This window comes from Lactuca saligna, chromosome 3 (genome assembly GCF_052625555.1).
Source record: "Lactuca saligna cultivar CGN05327 chromosome 3, ASM5262555v1, whole genome shotgun sequence".
Classification (NCBI taxonomy): Eukaryota; Viridiplantae; Streptophyta; class Magnoliopsida; order Asterales; family Asteraceae; genus Lactuca; species Lactuca saligna.
The window spans coordinates 185,539,399-185,557,703 of record NC_136419.1 but is presented as its reverse complement, the minus strand read 5'-3'; positions in this window follow the sequence as shown (position 1 = coordinate 185,557,703).

Below are 18,305 nucleotides of genomic sequence, written 5' to 3'. Positions count from 1 at the left end.
GGTCTCTCCTGGAAAAGGGGTGATTCGATCCAGGAAGAGGGGCAAGTTGGGGCCCCGGTATGTTGGGCCTTTCGTGAAATTGCGAGGGTAGGACGGGTGGCCTACCGTTTGGAGCTGTCAACGGAGTTGAGTTAGATCCACGACATTTCTCATGTGTCGCAATTGAAGAAGTGTATAGCCGTTGAGTCAACAGTGGTTCCACTATAGAACATTTAGGTGGATGCGAGCTTGAGTTGTGCTGAGAGACCAGTGGCCATCAGAGATCGGAAGATAAAGGTTCTGAGGAACAAGGAGGTACCTCTGGTATTGGTTCAGTGGCAACCCAGAATGGATCGGAAATGACTTGGGAGTCGGAACGTGTGATGCGGGAGCAGCATCCGGAACTATTTTCAGAGTAAGACTTCGAGGGCGAAGTCTGATTCTAGTAGGGGAGAATTGTAACAGCCCGGAATCTCAAGTATTTTTGAAATTATATTTATGGGGTGTTTTAAGGGGGGACTCGGCGAGTTGGAGCCAGACTCGCCGAGTAGGATCGCAGACCTGGTCGCGGGTTTGCGACTGGACTCGACGAGTCAGATAGGGACTCGGCGAGTATGCGCTGTTTAGCGAAAACCCTAGCCATTTAGGTTAGGGACATATAAAGGGGACTTATTGGCCGTCATTGTTCGTTTTAGCCTTCTGGGAGGAACCCTAAACCGATTGTGTGCATCTGGAGCAAAGCTAAGGGCCATTGGTGATTTTGAAGGAGTTGTTGTGCAAAGAAGAGAAGGGCTTGGCTAAAGGAACAGCAAGGGGGTCACATTCTGAGGATTGGGGACACAGAGAGCACGTTATCCAGGTAAGAATTCATGTATACTCTGCTATGGTGATGTATTTAGAGGATTAGGGTTTATGGAACCCTTTTATGGATAGATTGAATGTTACCCTTGTTCCCCAAACGATTGTAACCCTGTATTAGGACCCTTGGAGGTCCAGAATATCCCATGTCTGTGCATTTCGGGAATTGGTGAAGGTTTTGGATTGAAATCCTTATGCCTTAGGTCAACATGTAAATTATAAGTTTTGGGGTGTAGCATGAGCACCTAAATGAAGACCTTATGTAATGGACCAGTCGAGGAAGGCCAGACCTATGAATGGTCGGAGCAGTCATGACCTTAGGAAGCAGTTTGAGCGGCTGTATGGCATGGACTCGCCGAGTCAGATGAGCAGACTCGGCGAGTAGCTTGAAGAATAATTGGGACTCGTCGAGTTGTTCATCAGACTCGGCGAGTGGAGTCGGGGTGGCCCCGCGATTCTTCCAGGAGTAACTCGTCGGGTCAAGGAGGATACTCAACGAGTAGAAGGGAAAACTTAGAGGATTGGAGGACGACTAGACTCGCCGAGTCGCTAGAGTACTCGCCGAGTCCGGTCGAGTTGACCGTGGACTGTTGACCAGAGTTGACCTATGTGTGATTTCTTAGGGTCAGTTGTCTTGAAAGATAAAAGTATTAATAACAAAATACATTATCCAGGGAGTTTAAAGCTCGGCGGATCCAGTGCAAGTGATTTCAGGAGTTGCTAATTTCCAGTATCCACGAGGTGAGTCTTCTCACTATACTGTACCCGGAAGGGTTTGACTGTGTGACCGGAAGGTCGGACATGATATGTGTTATACGTGCTATAAATGGTAAGATAATTGCTATGCGTGCTATGTATGTTTATATGGGCCGGAAGGCAATATGTTATGTGATCGGAAGTCGAATATGATATATGATATATGTGCTATATGTGGTAAGTTAAATGTATTATGTGCTGTGTATGCGTATCGGGCCGGAAGGCAAATATGTTACGGGCCGGAAGGCGATTATGTTATGGGCCGGAAGGCGTTGTGCTGTGGACCGGAAGGTCAGGGCCTGGAAAGGCGTATATGTGTAAGTGGTATACTGGGGAACTCACTAAGCTTCGTGCTTATAGTGTTTTGTGTTATGTTGTTTTCAGGTTCTTTCAGTAACACGGGACGACACCGGCTCGATTGTACACACCAGAGAAAGAGTTATATGTTGGGGGATCCTGGTTTTCTATTCAAGTGAAAATGAAACTATGTCTTGTAATTCAATTATGTATGAGATTTTAAACAAGTGTTTTAATATTAAAATGATTATTTTAAACGAAAATTTTGTCTTGAAAATTTTGGTGATACATAGAGCTTCTAATCGAAGAGATCAATTTAGTCCTGGTTAGGCCCGTCACTCTAAGTGAACACCAAATTACTGAGGGACCCAAAGATATTGCTTTTCCCGTTAGAGCAAAAGGAATAAATAAAATTGACGTATATGCTTGCACCATTCATTCATCAAATCATGCACAACAATACGTTTTATAAATCAAGTTATTGATGTGTTCATGTATTACCAATGCACAACTGAGGTTTAAACCACAACTCATATATCTCTATTTTAAGATTATAAGATATTGTCATCTCTGAATTACTCATGATAAATTTTATAAAGTAATTATCTAAGCGTGGGTTAATCTGCTACTTAAATCTCTATTTCTAAGTACTAATGAACATTGTAGCAATACTATTCTTATGTATAAGACTCTTTAGACAATATACAATACAATTCATGATAGTCTTAATTTACTACTTACTTCCAAGAGTATGATCATCAGTGGAGTTTGAATGATCGAATTATTCGGGAAGTAAAACATGCAAAAATGAAACACAAGAATAAACAATTGACAAGAGGTAGTAAAGAAACTCATAAATAATTCTCTGTTATTTAATTGCTAAAAGTCAATTACATTTACTTTTTTACAAGTTTCAAAATAGCTATCTAACTACTTAAACTAATATCATCTTTCAGTCCAATGCTCATTGCATGTTGAATGTGTTTAGCCCTACTCACACCCTTTGTGGGTGAATCTGCAGGATTCTCTTTAGGTGATACCCTCTTCACAATGAGGTGACCTTCTTCTACTCTATGTCTAATGAAATGGTATTTTTTATCGATAGGTCTTGATCTTCCATGATCTATTGGTTCCTTTTTCCGGGCAACCGCTCCTTCATTATCACAGAAACTTTCCATGGGCTCCTTGATGGCTTGCACAACTCCAAGATATCAGATGAAGTTTTTCAACCATATGGCTTCCTTTGATGCTTCGCTTTCCACTATGTACTCTGATTCACAGGTAGAAACAGCCACAATCTCTTGCTTGGAACTTTTCCAAGTAACTGCTCCTCCATTAAAGGTAAACACCCAGCCAGATTGAGAACGCAAGTTGTCTCTGTCTATTTGAAAGTTCACATCACTATACCCAGTTACTCTCAATGTATCACCACCACAAAGTACGAGAACCTAGTCCTTAGTCATTGGTAGATACTTAAGAATATTCTTAACTATTATCCAATGAGCTTTGCATGGATTTCCCTGATAACGACTGACGATGCTCAAAGCAAAGGACACATCAGGGCGAGTACATGTCATAACAGACAAGATAGATCCAATGGCAGAAGCGTAAAGAATTATACTCATTTCTGCTATCTTCGCATCGGTACTCGGACTCTGAGTCTTACTCAGTTTTCTATAACTGTGGATGGACAGTTCTCCTTTCTTGGAATTTTCCATACTAAAATGTTTTAGCACCTTTTCCAAATATGTACTTTGACTAAGTCCATTTAGTCTTTTATTCTTGTCTCTTAGAATTCTTATCCCTATAATATAAGCAGCCTATCCTAGATCCTTCGTAGATGAACCATTTCCTATAAGAAGTATGTCATCAACATACAATATTAGGAAGGTTATTATACTCCCACTAGCTTTGACATATACACATGACTCATCTTCACTTCAAGAGAAACCAAAATCTTTGACATTCTCGTCGAAACAAAGATCCATGTGCAAGAAGCTTGTTTCAACCCATAGATGGATTTCTCAAGCTTGCACACTCTATTAGGAAACTTTCTATCAACAAAACCCTCGGACTGACTCATGTAAACATTCTAAGCTAACTTTCTATTAAGGAAATCGATTTTGACATCTATCTTCCAAATTTCATAATCATGAAAGGCAGCTATGGCTAGCATGATCCTAATAGATTTTATCTTAGCCACTGTTGAGAAGGTCTCATCATAGTCAACCCATGGGGTTTGAGTAATGCCCTTCGTAACTAATCGCGCTTTGAATGTGTGCACATTACCATCCATATCGGTCTTCTTCTTGAATATCCATTTGCAACCAACTATCTTCCGACCAGGTTGTTGATCAACCAAATTCCAAACATGGTTTCCATACATGGACTTGATCTCGTTGTCCATTGCATCTTTCTATTTAGCTGCCTCAGGGCCTACCATTGCTTCCTTATAGTTAGCAGGTTCATCCAAATTTAAAAGTGTACTATCACTGATAACCGTATCACAAACTATAGTTATATGGAAACCATAGAAGTCATGTGGCAAGCTACCTCTACTAGAGCAACGAAGAGGTAATAAATTTTCATCTGGTTCTAGTTAGAATCTCTTCCTTTGGTTAAACCCTAGCATCTTCAGAGGTTCCTTCATCATTTTATTCTTGAATCTCTTCAAGGTCAATCGTACTCCCAATGTCCTCTTCTCATATGATCTCTCTCATGAAAGACTCATATTTGTGATACAAATAGCACGTTCTCAGTAGGTCTATAAAACAATTATCTAAAGGACTTTTATGGGTAGCCGATGAAAATACATCTCTCACTATGAGGTTCAACGTGTTGTGAGTCACTCGTCTAACGAAAGCTTCACAACCCCAAACCTTGATATGTGCTAACAAGGGAACCTTCCCTTTCCACATCTCGTTAGGTGTTTTAGGAACCTTCTTAGTTAGGACAAGATTAAGAATATGGGGCAGTCTCTAAGGCATAACCCTAGAACAAAACTAGAAGAGAAGCTGGACTCATCATGGAAAAAACCATGTCCAACAAGGTTCGATTGTGCCTCTCAGATACACCATTAAGTTATCGTGTCCTAGGAGGGGTCAATTATTAAACTATTCCACATTCCTTGAGATAGTCGTGGAACTCGATAATAAGATACTCTTCGCATCTATCTAATCGAAGCATCTTTATCTTCTTTCTGAATTGATTCTCGACTTCATGTTTAAACTCTTTGAACTTTTCAAAGGTTTCTGACTTATGCTTGATTAACTAGATATAAGCATATCTATTGTAATCATTAGTGAAAATCACATACAATCGATTAACATTCCTTATGGATGATCTGAAGGGTCCACACACATCTGTGTGTATGAGGTCCAACAAACCATCACCTCTTTCACAAGATCCGATGAAAGGTGATTTTGTCATCTTACCCAAAAGACAAGATTCTCATGCATCATTTGACCTTAGGTCAAATGATTCCAACACTCCATCCTTTTGGAGTTAGGTAATGCATTTCTTGTTTATGTGTCAAAGACGATAATGCCACAATCCTGCTTTGTCTACACCATTATACGAGTCAATTTGAAATACATTATTTCCTAAATTGTCTATACACATCATAGTTTCATACACACCATCACAAGGTAAAGGTTCAAAATAGAAAACATAATTTTTATAAGCATAAATTGAAGCATTCAAATCATTAAAAGAATATCTAAAACCTTGTGTGATCAATGCATGAAAACAAATAATGTTTCGTGTCATGTTTGACGAGTAACAACAATTTATCAAATCTAAAATAACACCATCACTAAGCGCTAGACTATAAACTCCTATCTTGGTACCAGGTGAAGCTCGCCTATTTCACATGATCAAGTTTACTCTACCGTGCTCCACCTCCTCACTTCTTCTTAGCCCTGCAAATCAGAACAAATGTGAAATCCACATCCTGTATCAAGGAGTCAATAACAAGAAGATGATGAGTTATTAGATGAAAATAGTGTATATACTTAGTTGGCTTCACATTGCCCATCTTTGATATCATGCAGATATTTTGGGCAGCTTCCTTTTCAATGTCGATTGTCATTACAGTAAAAGTAGTTAGCCTCTTTGGGGTTAGAAGAGAGTGGGTGACCAGAACTGGAATTTCCTTTAGGGCTACTACTGGATGACCTGCATAAGACTTTCCCTTCCAGTTTTGTTTGGGAGGACCTTTCCTCTTTTTATCCTTTCCTTGACCAATGACCAGAACCGGAGCACTAGCAGGATTAGAGGCAATACTTTTTGCCTTCATACCCGCTTCACTTGTCTACAGGAGGTTGTGTAATTAAGCCAAGCTAGTCTCAATGTTGTTCAAATGATAGGTCAAGATGAACTAATCATAACAACTTGGTAAGGAGTTTAAGACTATGTTAATAGACAACTCCTCATCAAAGTACACATTAAGGCTAACAAGACACTTTACATAACATTGCATTCTCTATACGTGGCCACATACAGAATCTCCCTCTTTCATTTTGCATGCCATGAGGGACATTACCATGTCATATTTGTCTTTACGATCTTGCTTATGGTACTTCTCCATATGGTCATTCTTCATCTCATACGACCAATAATCGTCATAGAATCTCTATAAATTCGAGGTCATCGTTGTGACCATGATGCAAGCAACTTTCGTTGCATAATTATAGTGCCTCTTGTATGTGGCTAATTATTCAGGACTAGCCTTCTCCCCATCAATCTCAATTAGTTCTTTCTGAAGGATATATTCCTTATCCTCAAAACGAAGGGCCATTTTGATGTTGCGCATCCAGTCATTGTAATTGGTGCAACCGTGGAGTAGATATTTAACAATGAGAGGTTTTGATTGGAGTAGGAGGAACCAAAAGCATCATTTGGAGTACACATCTGTAAAAGGAAAGTAGTTTTAATTAGATAAGAATAATCCTTAATATAGCAACCCAAAATGAAATATTAAGGCTAGGATCCAACAAAATAATTCACAACTTAGAAAGGGTATGCCATAATCTAATTGTAAATTATATAAAGGTATGTAAACGGCGATTTACAAATTCCACTAATAGAAAAAGAAATTTTAAAAGGAAATTAAGTTTAGTGAAATTCCTAGATCTTTTGAGATTCATTGAAACTATTTAATGACATATTTAATCTAAATTATGCTCTTCTATTTGTAACTGTGATACTGAGGATCACAAACAATATGTGAATAACCATGCAAATGTGCTTGATAACCTCATTGTCATTTATCAGCTCAATTGATGTGTTGGTAAACCACAGACTCTCCATTAACAATGACAATTTATGAGATACCCATTACCACTCTTTATTAGTCCTAATTAGTGTGTTGGTTAACCACACACGCTCCACTAAAGATTGATAAAGTGTTATGTGCAATTTCATGGGTTAGCATACAAATTCACATTTTTCCATAAGTAACTAGCTTTGGGATTTTAATAAAAATGTTCTAGTACTTTTTAATATTATTATACTTTTAGTGAGAATTAATTGTCCTATCAAAGTCGTTCGGCTAACGACCCTCCACTAATCAAGGAAGCGGTGGGTGAGAGTGGACACCCATTCAACTACAATTTTATAGGCAGTTTCCTTATACCTCCTTATAGACTAGTTTCGTGAATGAGGCGTACTAGCAGTTTGACTGCCTTAGTCTTATACATATAGTAATTATTAAACTTTTAATTTTACATATTGTATAAGGTGTATTTTAACAACTTTTTCAAAATACTAGCTTTATAATTAAAATTTGAAATTTGATAACTAAGTTAACTTTAAAAATAAACCAAATGATTTAATATTTATCTATTAATTAACTTTTAGTTAAATACATTAAATCAAATAATGATTATCTAATTAAATTAATCAAATAATTATTCCTAATCCTTACCGTCTAAATTTTCAAAAATATAAGGAATATGATTTATTCTAATTATAATTATCTCTTTTTAGGCAAGTAAAATGATAATTCCCAAATTTTGGAAAATCCTAATAACATATCAATTTTCGAAATTGCGTGGGGAGGAAGGTTAGGGTTTCAAAACCCTAACCCTAATTTTGAAACTTACGGAGGAAGGTTAGGTTTTAAAAACCCTAACAGTTTTTCGAAATTTTATGCCTTTTCAGTTTTTGTTTTGATAAACCCTAATTTGATCAAATTCAACAATTATAGAAAATTCAATTGAAAAACAAACCAAATGCTCTGATACCACTCATGGGTTTTAGGTATAAAAGAACAAACTTAAAACTCTTAAGTGTGCATGCAACCTAAAACAAAATCTACGTTTTCACTATTGAAACTGTAACTAAAAACATCAAAATTAGAACTTTAGAAACCCTAGGTAATTTTCGAAAAACACAAGAAAGGGTTTATGATTACATTGATGGGTTTTATACAAACAATCCTATATGTGCATGCAACCCTAATTGGATCTATGTTTTCGTTATTAGACATACAACTTTATGAACACTTAAAGAAACCTAGCATGCATCTATAATTTTTAAAATTCACAAATAAAAATAAAATACATACCTTTTGTTGCTATATAGTAACAACAACTAGTTCCTTGAATTTCCTTAGCTCTTGAAAGCAAGTACCACAAGTGTAGTACCTCTAATCACTCACAAACACACTTGAGTGAGAGGATGAATATGATAGAGAGGAGGGAGGGTAACAAGCTCCAAAATTCGGTTCTAGTAGGGTTTCTCCAAGGGGTGGCTGAATTCTATTGCCTTGGGGTGCTATTTATACTTGAGGCCAACTAGGGTTTCAGGGTGGAAACCCTAATCCCTTAGCTTAGGGCGTAAGCAAGCCCATGGACTCCTTATCCCTTAGCCTTGGATGAAAACTCCTAGAGCCTTCTTGTATTTTTGGCCCTTTTCTAATAAGGTGATCTATTGATCGAAGCCTCAACAATCAAACAATTACAAAATACCACACCCCCGAACCAGACGGCGGAAACATCCGAGGGCTCATGTGACTAACAATTGAATTATCATTACAATGAATATACATGAAACATAACACATTCATCACCAACATTACATATAACAACTAGCATTGTTCACATCAAGTACATTGTTATAAGTTACATGATTTCAAGTATTAAAAGTACGATAAGTGATGTTATACAAAATAAATCCATACATTCTTGAAAATCCTTCCTCCTTAACGATTACCTGAGAATACAAGTTATTTTGAAAATGGTCAACATAGATAATGTTGGTGAGTTCATAAGTATGGTTGAATAAAAGTCTTTGTATCTTTCGAACAAACCCAGAAAATCCGATATTTTCTGTAAATTGTCTGAAAATGATATGAAAATCAAGTATAAATGCATGTGCGAATTTCATAGTTATAACATATATGAGTGTACTTTAGGTTCATTATATGAATATTTTCCACAAAAAACCCGATATTTTCTGTTTTATAATAATATCTAGGTTCTTGTATCGTTAAATAAGTCGTTTGCATTGACACAATCGAAGATTTAATCTTCGAAATGTTAAATTTGGTATTGAGTCCCTATATGAGCCGTTATAACTGTATCACCCCAAAAATACGAGCCAAAAATTTCATTTTTTTAAAAAACATATATTTAGCAAGCATTCAAATTAAAACGTTTACTGATCATAACATTTTATAAAAATATCACATGTCTGGAAAACATTTCATAAAAACATAATAATGTCATAGTACAATTTCCCAGGAAGATCTCGCGATGCGGAATATGAAGCATGTATGTGATGGGCCGCTACTACGCGAGCTCTTTCCCTTTCGAAGAAGAGGTACCTAAAACCAAAACTGAAAAATGTAAGCACGAAGCTTAGTGAGTTCCCCCATCATACCACATACCATACAATCACGTATCATACATATTGCCAGACATTTCTGAGGTGCCCGACCTACCTGGTACGGCCATTCTGGGGTGCCGACCTACCCGCGTCAAGCCTTTCTGGGGTGCTGACTAGCCATGTCAAGCCATTCTGGGGTGCTGACTACCCTTCAGTCCTAACGACCGAACCTCAGGCACTATTTCACCCCCTACTGCTACTATCATATATCATAACATAACAAGCCAGCATGCAAACATATAATCACATACTGTCAGACGTATCTGGGGTGTCTGACTACCCTCTGATCCTAACAACCGAACACTACTACTATCACATACAACATATCATGCTAGCATATAACATATTAGGTAGTAGCAAACCTGGATGATATCACGAAGACAATCATCTATCATACATCTCCTACTGGTGGGCCGACATTGTGGCCTTAGACACACCGCTACTGGAAAGTAACTCACCTCGAAAGTAGCTGTTGAAATCTGCTTGTTGGGCGTCTAACTGTTGGATCACAAATCCTCCGGCTACAAACCATAAACACAGGTTAGACACCCATAAATACCATTAGGTCAAAAGACTGACCCTCCCTTGGCCCAAGGTCAACCCCTTGGTCAAAGTCAATGCTCATTTGACTGGACTCGCTGAGTCATGGCTGGGACTCGCCGAGTCCTTTCCCTAGTAACCCGGTCCTACCCAACCAGACCTTCTTCCCACTCACTGAATCACTCTTCATTCATGACTTGGGATGATTGAACTGACTCGTGACCCGACTCGCCGAGTTTGAAGAACAACTCGACAAGTTCCAGGCAATCTTCATAGGACTCGCCGAGTTGTTCATCCAACTTGCCGAGTCTAAGGCCATCTTCATGGAACTCGCCAAGTTCCTCCTTGGGACTTGCCGAGTCCCTATGACCCATTTCCCATATAGGCTAAATCTGAGACATGCAACGCTTCAAAACCATAGATCCATGTCCCTTAAGCATGCTTATCACGTAAAGTTGCAAACTTTACGTGCATGCATGCCCCTATAAGGTAAAAAGGCCAAAACCAAGCTCTTCAAGAGGTCATAGACTTAATGGGGACCTTAATCACTTCAACCACAGGAACTTTATGCTACTAATTCATCCAATAAGTCCAGATCAGAAGTCCTTTCGGATCATTAAGCACCACACATGGAGTTTGGTGATCTAGGGCTTGAAAACCACCAATTTGGGACAAAAATGGCAACTAATGATCTAAAGATGAAGGTAGAGACGTTTCTACCCGAATGGAAGCTTCTCCCTGCGTAGAGTTCGGATCTACTCCTTTCCTTGCACTCTTCAACCACCTCTTTCTCCTTCTAAGCTCCAATCTCCTTCACAAGGACAAAAACAATCTCTAGATCAATAAGGGGGGCTAGGGTCTCACTCTAATGCTCTTTGGAAGTGTTAGGGACAAGGAGGCCAAGATAGAGTGTTTAAGTAGGGTGCAAACACCCGGATTAGGGTTTTTTCCCAACCAGGGCCTACTCGCCGTGTCCAGAGTCCAAATCCCACTCCTTGGCTCACTCCTACTCAGCGAGTTGGCCCATCAACTCGCCGAGTCCAAGGCAATATATATATATATATATATATATATATATATATATATATATTAAGAAAATAATTATCAAGGAGTACGTATCGGGGATCAATTGCTACAAATCTCCCCCACTTATCTTAGACTTCGTCCTCGAAGTCTGCTGCTCGATCCCGAAACAACTTAGGGTAGTGGTCCATCATCTCTTCCACTAGCTCCCAAGTCCACTCTGAACCCTTCCGGTGCTGCCACTGCACCTTCATGAGTTCCACCTTTTTGTTCCTCAGATCCTTCTACTTCCTGTCGAGGATTTGCACAGGCAACTCGATGTAATTTAGACTGTCGTCGACTTGGATATCTTCCAAAGGCACCACTGCTGAGTCGTCCACCAAACACTTCTGCAACTGAGAGACGTGGAAAGTGTTGTGGATCTGGCTGAGTTCGGCTGGTAGATCCAACCTATACGCCACCTTGCCCACCCGGGCTACAACCCTGAATGGTCCGATGTACCTTGGGCCTAACTTACCCCTCTTTCTAAATCGGATGACGCCTTTCCATGGCGACACTTTAAGAAGAACCATATCCCCAACTTGAAATTCCAAGTCTAAACGACGCTTGTCGTCGTAACTTTTCTGCCGACTCTGAGCAGTCTGAAGCCTGCTTCGGACCTGTTGAATCTTCTCTATCATCTAGAGCACCACTTCAGTGCTTCCCATGACCCTCTAGCCAACCTCACCCCAACATATCGGGGTCCTGCATCTCCGTCCGTATAACATCTCGAAGGGAGGACGATCGATACTCGCGTGGTAGTTATTGTTGTATGAGAACTCAGCTAAATGAAGATAGGTATCCCAACTACCACCGAAATCTAGCACGCATGCCCGCAACATATCCTCAAGTGTCTAGATGGTCCGCTCACTCTGGCCATCCGTCTGCGGGTGAAAGGCAGTGATAAAATGCAGACGAGTGCCCAACTTGTAACATCCCGAAGTACCAAGAGTTGAGTGGAAGGGCTAAAAGTGTAATTTGGGAAAGAGTGACTCGGCGAGTCCATGGATGGACTCGGCGAGTAGAGTCGCGACTTGGTCGCGTGTTAAATAGCCGACTCGGCGAGTCAATGAGATGGACTCGGCGAGTAGGTGCTGAGTGGAGAAAACCCTAATTCTCGGGGTTGAGCCCTATATAAAGAGCATTATGTTTCCTCCCCAGCCTCTTTATCACCCCCCTTGAGTCCCAGAAACCCTAAAATCATGGAGAAGCACCATTGTTGAGAGGATTGGAGCTTGGAGAAGTAATTGTTGAAGAAAGTTTGGAAAATTGAAGGTGTGGAGCAAGGGGCTTTGCTTGGATTCGAGTTCCTTGCAGATTGGGGCGTTCCTTTGAGGTAATATCTCGTTCTTAGGGTATTGTTCTCTTGTCTCTTCATTTTGGGGTTTGAGGGAAGCTTATCTTGGGTGATATTGGAATCTAGACGTTAGATCTGAGGTTTCTACCTCAGATCTGGAATGGAGGAGAGTTGGAATGCAGAAAAGTCCCTGTGTTGAGTGTTGGATGAAGCTATCTTGTCCCAAACCTTAGCCCTATTGTGCAAAATGCATAGATCTCTTTGGATTCACGTAAAGATTGCCACTTTACATGATGGATGAGTTGTAGGAGGCTAGATCTATGTTTTGGATCAATTGCATGGTCTGGAACGCTTCTGTTTGGATGCAGACCGGTGGTACTCGGCGAGTCACATGGGTGGACTCGACGAGTTGCTTGAAGATAAGCTGGAACTCGACGAGTTGGATGAACAACTCGGCAAGTAGATTGAAGATAGCCTTAGACTCGGCGAGTCTGTTCTTGGACTCGGCGAGTGTTGTCGAAGAGTCCAAATATCTTCTGGTTGAGTCGAGAACCGGCGAGTCAAGGGATGACTCGGTAAGTTATGTGCGAGTGGACTCAGAGTTGTTGGACTCGGCGAGTCTCGGGGTGACTCGGCGAGTTAGGTTGCGGGTTGAGTGAAGTTTTGAGTATGGGAACTCGGCGAGTCATAGGGTTGACTCGGCAAGTAGGGTCAGTTAGGGGTTGACTTTGACCTAGTATTTAACCAAGGGTTTACCAGTGGTTTCCAGGGGTATTTTGTTAATTGTTGATTATGGTTTTGAGTTCAGTGCATTGGTGGCTGTCCAGTGGTGGAGATCGTATCAGTGATCGGAGCAGCTTGGGTTATCTGTTCAGTCGGCAGTTTCGACGTGAGTTATCCTCACTATATCTATAGGGTTTAAGGCACCAAGGCCAACCCTTTTATCGGATGGAAATCCGGTTAATTGTTTGTTGTATGCTATTACGGGATATGGGCCGGAAGGCGTTACGTTATGGGCCGGAAGGCATTACACATTGTGGGCCGGAAGGCAATGCGATGTGGACCGGAAGGTCATGGCCTGGAAAGGCGTATGTGCGTAATTATTATGTTGGCTGAGTCGTAGGGTGATGTTATGCTAGTGATCGGCTAGGCTAGTATCTTGGTTAGGGTAATGATATGTTATGTGATCTGTTGATCGATTTGCTAACTGTGAACTGTTATATGATTACATGTTATGTGCATGGTTGTCTGGTCTGGAGTGTAACCCGGTATGCATGGTTGTCCTATGTTCTGTCATGATATATATATGCTTTTATGTTGCGGGCCGGAAGGCGATATGTTATGGGCCGGAAGGCAATGTGTTCTGGGCTGGAAGGCATTACGCTATGGGCTAGAAGGCGATATGTTATGGGTCGGAAGGCAATGTGTTATGGGCCGGAAGGCATTACGCTATGGGCCGAAAGGCGATATGTTTTGGACCAGAAGGTTGTGGCCTAGAAGGGCGTATATGTGGTTGGTATTTTGGGGGTATCTCACTAAGCTTTCGGGCTTACAGTTGTGGTTTTTATGTTTTCAGGTTCTCGGGAGTCTGTGGCAAGGCAAAGGCGTGATCGTACCGTTCCTCGCGTTGGTGTTTTATGAAATGGTCCTGGGAAAATACTCTGTTAAATAATGTATTGGAAACCTTTTTGTAACAAGGTTATTAAAATGGATTGTTTTGAAAATTCGGTCGTTACACAACTCATCATGAAACTTCTTCCAAAACCTGGAAGTAAAACGCACATCTCTGTCTGAAATCACTGATACTGGCACCCCGTGCCGCGCCACTATATCCCTGATATAGATATCGGCCAACTTCTCGGCCGAGATGCTCTCCTGAATCGGAATAAAATCGGCGCTCTTGGTCAATCGATCAACGATGACCCTATAGAATCCACTCCTCGCGCAGTCCTGGGATGCTTTGTGATAAAATTCATCGTAATATCTTCCCATTTCCACAACGGAATATCCAACGACTGCATCTTGTCGTGTGGTCTTTGATGCTCGGCCTTGACCTTCCTGCAGGTCAAACACCGCTCGACGTACCACGCCACATCCCGCTTCATGCAGGGCCACCAATAGTCCAGGCGAAGATCCCGATACATCTTCGTCGCCCCTGGATGAATAGAGAATCGGGATTTGTGCGCATCCTCCATCCAGATCTGGCGCACACCTCCGTGATACGGCACCCACACCCTACGGTGTAGTGTCAATAATCCCCGTCTATCATAATCGAAGGAGGTGACTTGCCCCACTATACGCTCACTCTTCCGATGCTCCTCCTTCATAGCCTTGTGTTGAGCCTCCCGAATCTACTCTAACAGGGGAGTCACCACAGTCATCCTCATGCAAACATCCCTGATCGGCGTCGCCTTGTAGCTAAGCGCATCGGCCACCACATTGGCCTTCCCCATATGGTAAAGGATCTTGCAATCATAATCCTTCACCACGTCCAACCATCGACGCTGCCTCATGTTCAGATTCGGCTGATCCATGAGGTACCTCAAACTCTTGTGGTCCGTGTAAATGGTACAACGAACCCCGTAAAGGTAATGCCGCCATATCTTGAGGGCGAAGACCACCGCCCCCAACTCCAAATCATGTGTCGGGTAGTTCGCCTTGTGAGGCTTCAGCTGCCTCGAGGCATAAGCAATGACATGCCCCCTCTGCATCAACACTGTGTCTAAGCCTGAGATCGACGCATCGCAATATACCACAAAATCCTCCACGCCCTCGGGCAAGGCTAAGATCGGCGCCTCTCACAATCTCCGCCTCAGAGTCTCGAACACTGCCTGCTGCTTAGGCCCCCATCGAAAGACCACGAGTTTCCTAGTCAATCGTGTCAGTGGTACGGCTATCTTGGAGAAATCCTGAATGAACCTATGATAGTAGCCTGCTAATCCTATGAAACTTCGAATCTCGGATGGAGACTTCGGAACCTCACATCTCATCATGGCATCCACCTTGGCTGGGTCTACTGAAATCTCGTTCTGGTTGACGAGGTGCCCAAGAAACTGCACCTCGTGCAACCAAAATTCACATTTGGAGAACTTGGCATATAAGCTCTCCCTCCTCAGGGTCTCCAAAACCTCCCTCAGATGCTCCTCATGCTCCTCCTAAGTCTTGGAATAAACCAAGATGTCATCAATGAAAACTATCATAGACCGATACAACATTAGTCTACACATGCGGTTCATGAGGTCCATGAACGCGGCAGGAGCATTGGTGAGCCCAAATGGCATCACCACGAACTCATAATGGCCATAACGCGTCTGAAACGCGGTCTTCTGTATATCCTCCTCTCTAACCCTCATCTAATGATAGCCTAAACGCAAATCGATCTTGGAGAACCAAGATGCTCCCTGCAACTGATCAAATAGGTCATCAATCCTCGGGAGTGGGTAACGGTTCTTCACCGTTACCTTATTCAGCTCCCGGTAATCTATACACATCCAGTGCGACCCGTCCTTCTTCCTCACAAACAGAATCGGGGCTCCCCAGGGTGAACTGCTCGGACGAACAAATCCCTTGTCTAGCAGCTCCTGCAGCTGCGTAGACAACTCCTGCATCTCGGGAGGAGCCAACCGATAGGGTGCCTTGGCTATCGGAGCCGCACCAGGAACTAGGTCGATCCTGAACTCTACTTGACCCTCCGGAGGTATTCCAGGAAGCTCCTCCGGGAACACATCAGCGTAGTTTCGCACCACTAGAACCTCGCTCACTGTCGCCTTACCCAACTCCCGGGTATCCATAACGTACGCGACATACCCCGCGCATCCCTGCTGAAGGTACCGCCTAGCTCTCGATTCTGAACATACTATAGGTCCATACTGTGGCCCCTTGCCGTGGATCACCAACTCTCCCCCACTTGGGGTCCTGACCCACACTAGCTGTTGTGCGCAATCTATCACCGCCCCATTAGGGCTCAACCAATCCATGCCTATAATCACCTTGTTCCCCCGCAACGATATGGGAACCAAATCCACCAGATAATGCTCCTCAAATCACCTCAAAACACAATCCCTGAACACTGCTGATGCTCACACCAATCGATCATCGGCCATCTTTACCTCTAAAGGGCAATCCAACATGCCCGAGGACTCAGTAAACCTCTTGCTAAGTGCAAGGGAAACAAATGACCGGGTGGCACCCGAGTCGAACAACACCTGAACCGGAATACTGTTCACATGGAACGATCCTAATGCATATACACAGAGCACATATCAATAACATAACATCATAAAAATAAAGTATAGGGAAAGAATAACACCCGTCACCACATCGGGTGCGGCGCGTGCCTCTTCTGCAGTCAGCTGAAACGCCCGGCTCCTCACCACTGGAGCCTCCGCCTTGCCCTGACGGCGATCTATAATCCGCAGGGTAGCTGGATTTGGTGCCTTAACCGGCACTTATGATGTCAACTGGGGGCAATTGGCTTTCTTGTGGCCCCTCTGGTTGTAGTGGAAACACAGTAACTCACACGTCTGTATCACAAGTGCAGGGGCAGTACAATCCCTACTGAAATGCCCCGCCTTGCCGCACTTATAGCAGCCCGACGATCCCAATCTACATGCCCCCTCATGAGGCCTACCGCATTTCCTGCAGCGGCTCGGTCCTGACTGGCCTTTCGGCCTACCATCTGATCCCTTGGGCTTCTTCCCCGAAGCCCCTCCTGTCTGTCCCTCCTCAGTCTTCCTCTTCCGGACGTTCTCCAGATCTATCTCTCTCTCCCTCGCCCTAGCAATCATAGAGTCCAAGGTAGGGCAAGCTGAAAAACTGCATGCTCTCGAATATCAGCTCGGAGCATGTCATGGTAGCAGGTCCTCCTCATGTCCTCATCACCCGCATACTGGGGCACTAACAATGCCCTCTCCCGGAACTTGGTGGTGATCTTCGCCACAGTCTCCGTCGTCTGTCTCATGTCCAAAAACTCTCTGGCCAGCTGTTGAAGCTCGACAGCCGGTGCGAACTCCTCCCTGAACCTGGTCGCAAAGTCCAACCATGACATAGCCTCGACAGCCGAGGCTCCCAACGAGTCGCTCATGGACTCCCACCAATCCCTAGCTCAATCACGTAAACACCCTGCCGCAAACCTCACCTTCGACCCCTCAGGGCAGAAGCTAATCATCTGTGCAGACTCAATGTCGGCAATCCATCGCCTGGTAGCTATGGTGTCCTTCGCCCCATGAAAATCCGGCGCACCACTGCCCCGAAAGTCCTTGAAGGACAGCGTGCGAGATCCCGACTGGCCAGATGCCATGTCGCTCCTGAATGCCTGGTGGCGATCCTCCATCATCTCCAATATCCCCTCCTTGATCAACCCGAAGATAATGGGGGTCGACTCAAGGATACCTCTGGTGATCTCAGACGCAATGAACTTGCGCAGCCTCTCATCTACTGGCTCGGAACCTGATCTTGAACCCGATCCCTCTCCTGAACTACCAATTGTTGGCCTCGAGCGTAGTACCACCATTCTGAAATACAAAAGAAATAACAACAGTTAGTGATACTGATACCCCTGGAGGAATCACACCCACTACAGGTTCCCTGGTCTTATCTTAGCCTTCCTCGATTCGGGTACGGATCC